The following is a 4,167-nucleotide window of genomic DNA, read 5'->3' as shown; positions in this document are numbered from 1 at the left end:
GTACTATTGTGAACTCATTCTAAATTCATATTGGTGTAATATCTACTGTATTCCAACTTCTCTATAGTTCATACCCTCCGATACTACTCATAGATTCATCAAAATAAGCAAACAACACATAGAAAACAGAATTTGTCAAAAACAGAACAGTCTGTAGTAATCTATAACTCTAGAATACTTATGTAACTCCAAAAATTCTGAAAAAATTAGGACGACCAGGATAAAAAGTATATTGATCTACTGCAGTTGGAATTGGTATTTTATCGCTCTTTGGTAAAAAAATGATAATTATTTTTGTGAGCACATACTTTCTGTTTTTATCAGCAAGATCAAACAACAATCACCCAAGTCTTCCCAAAGGTTCTACTTGGCACTTTATTGAAACAAAAGCTATAAAACATGATTACTACAGTATCTTAATCATGTTAACACACAAAAACAGTAGGGGTAAATATTGGGTTGTCTCCCAACAAGCGCTTTTCTTTAATGCCTTTTAGCTAGGCATGATGATTTCAATGATGCTCGCATAAAAGATAAGAATTGAAACATAAAGAGAGCATCATGAAGCATATGACTAGCACATTTAAGCCTAACCCAATTCTTATGCCTAGGGATTTTGTGAGCAAACAACTTATGGCAAGAATTGACTAGCATAGGAAAGCAAAACAAGCATAGCTTCAAGATTTTCAACACATAGAGAGGAAACTTGATATTATTGCAATTCCTACAAGCATATGTTCCTCCCTCATAATAATTTTCAGTAGCATCAAGAATGAATTCAATAATATAGCTATCACATAAAGCATTCTTTTCATGAGCCACAAGAATTGAATTTTTATTACTCTCCACATGAGTAAATTTCTTCTCATGAATAGAAGTGTGAGCAAACTCAACAAAATAACTATCATGTGAGGCATAGTCCAACTGAAAATTAAAATCATGATGACAAGTTTCATGGTTACCATTATTCTTAATAGCATACAAGTCGTCACAGCAATCATCATAAATAGGAGGCATGCTTTCATCATAATAAATTTTCTCATCGAGACTTGGGGGACAAAAAATATCATATTCATCAAACATAGCATCCCCAAGCTTATGGCTTTGCATATCATTAGCATCATGGATATTCAAGGGATTCATACTAACAACATTGCAATCATGCTCATCATACAATGATTTAGTTCCAAACATTCTATAGACTTCTTCTTCTAGCACTTGAGCACAGTTATCAGAATCATTGTTCTCACGAAAGACATTAAAAAGATGAAGCATATGAGGCACCCTCAATTCCATTTTTTGTAGTTTTCTTTTATAAACTAAACTAGTGATAAAATAAGAAACTAAAAGATTCGATTGCAAGATCTAAAGATATACCTTCAAGCACTCACCTCCCCGGCAACGGTGCCAGAAAAGAGCTTGATCTATTACACAACCTTCTTCTTGTAGATGTTGTTGGGCCTCCAAGTGCAGAGGTTTGTAGGACAGTAGCAAATTTCCCTCAAGTGGATGACCTAAGGTTTATCAATCCGTGGGAGGCGTAGGATGAAGATGGTCTCTCTCTCAAACAACCCTGCAACCAAATAACAAAGAGTCTCTTGTGTCCCCAACACACCCAATACAATGGTAAATTGTACAGATGCACTAGTTCGGCGAAGAGATGGTGATACAAGTGCAATATAGATGGTAGATATAGGTTTTTGTAATCTGAAAATATAAAAACAGCAAGGTAACTAATGATAAAAGTGAGCACAAATGGTATTGCAATGTGTTGAAACAAGGCCTAGGGTTCATACTTTCACTAGTGCAAGTTCTCTCAACAATAATAACATTATTGGATCATATAGCTATCCCTCAACATGCAACAAAGAGTCAAGTCACTAATAGCGGAGAACAAACAAAGAGATTATTGTAGGGTACGAAACCACCTCAAATTTATTCTTTCTGATCGATCTATTCAAGAGTCTGTAGTAAAATAACATGAAGCTATTCTTTCCGTTCAATCTATCCTAGAGTTTGTACTAGAATAACACCTTAAGACACAAATCAACCAAAACCCTAATGTCACCTAGATACTCCAATGTCACCTCAAGTATCCGTGGGTATGATTATACGATATGCATCACACAATCTCAGATTCATCTATTCAACCAACACAAATAACTTCAAAGAGTGCCCCAAAGTTTCTACCGGAGAGTCAAGACAAAAATGTGTGCCAACCCCTATGAATAAGTTCACGAGTTCACAGAACTCGCAAGTTGATCACCAAAACATACATCCAGTGGATCACGTGATATCCCATTCTCACCACAGATAAGCACATGCAAGACATACATCAAGTGTTCTCAAATCCTTAAAGACTCAATCCGATAAGACAACTTCAAAGGGAAAACTCAATCCATTACAAGAGAGTAGAGGGGGAGAAACATCATAAGATCCAACTACAATAGCAAAGCTCGCGATACATCAAGATCATGCGAATCAAGAACATGAGAGAGAGAGAGAGAGATCAAAAACATAGCTACTGGTACATACCCTCAGCCCTGAGGGTGAACTACTCCCTCCTCTAGATTGGTTTTCGATGGCTACAGAGGCTTGCGGTGGCGGAACTCCCGATCTAGGTTTCTTTCTGGGGGTTTCTGTATTTATAGGAATTTTTGGCATCGGTCTCACGTCAGGGGGGTCTCCGAGTCGTCCACAAGATAGGGGCCCATGCCCAGGGGGTAGGGCGCGCCCCCACCCTCGTGGATGGCTCGGGACTCTTCTAGCCCATCTCTTTTACTCCGGGGGCTTCTTTTGGTCCATAAAAATCCACAAAATTTGTCAGGTCAATTGGACTCCGTTTGGTATTCCTTTTATGTAAAACTCAAAAACAAGGAAAAAATAGAAACTAGCACTGGGCTCTAGGTTAATATGTTAGTCCCAAAAATCATATAAAATTGCATATAAATGCATATAAAACATCCTAGATAGATAATATAATAGCATGGAGCAGTCAAAAATTATAGATATGTTGGAGATGTATCACCGCACCATCTGGGCGCGAATGCCATTCTGCAGCTCTCGGGGTTCGTTACCCTGTGCGAGGGGTATCTGGGCGTCGAGCCCACCGTCGACCTCTAGGTGCGCTTCTTATTTCCGAAGTAGCAGGGGTCGGAGGCCGGAGTCATATCCGCCTGCGGGGCCGTCGTCGTTTCTACGTGGACGCGCAGGGGGTGCCCCAAGATGCCGCTGGAGGATTCTGCCAAGAAATGGCAGAACTCCTTCTTCTACGTCCGCAACCTCGGCGCGGACCACATCAACTTGCCGCCCTTCATCAACGTGATGACGCAGGGGAAGACCAACTGGTCCTTCTTCGCCAAGAATCCGTCGCATGAGGTGCTCAACCTGTGTGCCCGGGTGTCCGAGATGGCGACGTGGGAGGGGATCACTGGCACAGACCTCATCGCTGCCTTCATCATGCGTCGGGCCCTGTGCTGCAGTGTGCCACCCACATCGTTGGCCAAATGACCGGCCTTCAAGATCCCACAAGGATGTCGCCTCGGCGCCTGCTGCTAGAGCAGATTGCTAGCCGGGTCAACGATATTTTGAAGGACGGGCTGACAGAGGAGTGGCGATTTGAGAAGCATCCCTACAGGCACGGGAACCCAGCACCGGCGGGGAGTCCTTGGTCCTTGTACGTTGCTGCTTTTCATCTTCTTCTCCATCCCGACGCGACGCGGGAGGTGCTGCTGAATGCCATCTGGCATCCGTATGACGGAGCGATGATGCAGGTGATGCGGGCCGACTCGGAGGAGGCGGCGGCACTGGGCAAGGACCTGGAGGCGGCCGATGCCGGTGCAGTGCGCCATGCGGGTAAGTTTCCGCGTCTTGATTCCTTGTGATGCTGGTCGGAGGGTGGCGTGGGGATGTTGACGTAGTTTGGTGACACAACAGCGTCGAGGGGAGGAGCCGGCAAAGCGGCTGGGGCTAGGTCATCCCGTGCGCTGGCAGCGGCTAGCCGGCCGCACGGCAAGGGCGACGTGGTGCACTAGAAGCCGGCCTTGAAGCGCACGGCGGACTCGGCGGCTGGCGCCAAGCCGTACACCAAGAAGAAACGTCGCGTCCTGCCGGCGGCGCCGACGAGACCAACTGTCTCGCTTGTGGTTGGGTATGTTCATTTTTTTG

General features: G+C 44.0%; 1 pseudogene; it reads left to right on the top strand.

The window, feature by feature from the left end:
* Positions 1–3,225: 3,225 nt before the first annotated feature.
* On the top strand, positions 3,226–3,884 carry LOC147979892 (uncharacterized; annotated as a pseudogene).
* The last annotated feature ends 283 nt before the right edge of the window (positions 3,885–4,167 follow it).

Source organism: Triticum urartu, chromosome 3A (genome assembly GCF_056163025.1).
Source record: "Triticum urartu cultivar PI428250 chromosome 3A, HENAU_Tu73, whole genome shotgun sequence".
Classification (NCBI taxonomy): Eukaryota; Viridiplantae; Streptophyta; class Magnoliopsida; order Poales; family Poaceae; genus Triticum; species Triticum urartu.
The sequence above is the reverse complement of the archived record's forward strand: the minus strand, read 5'-3'. Positions and strand labels throughout refer to the sequence as shown.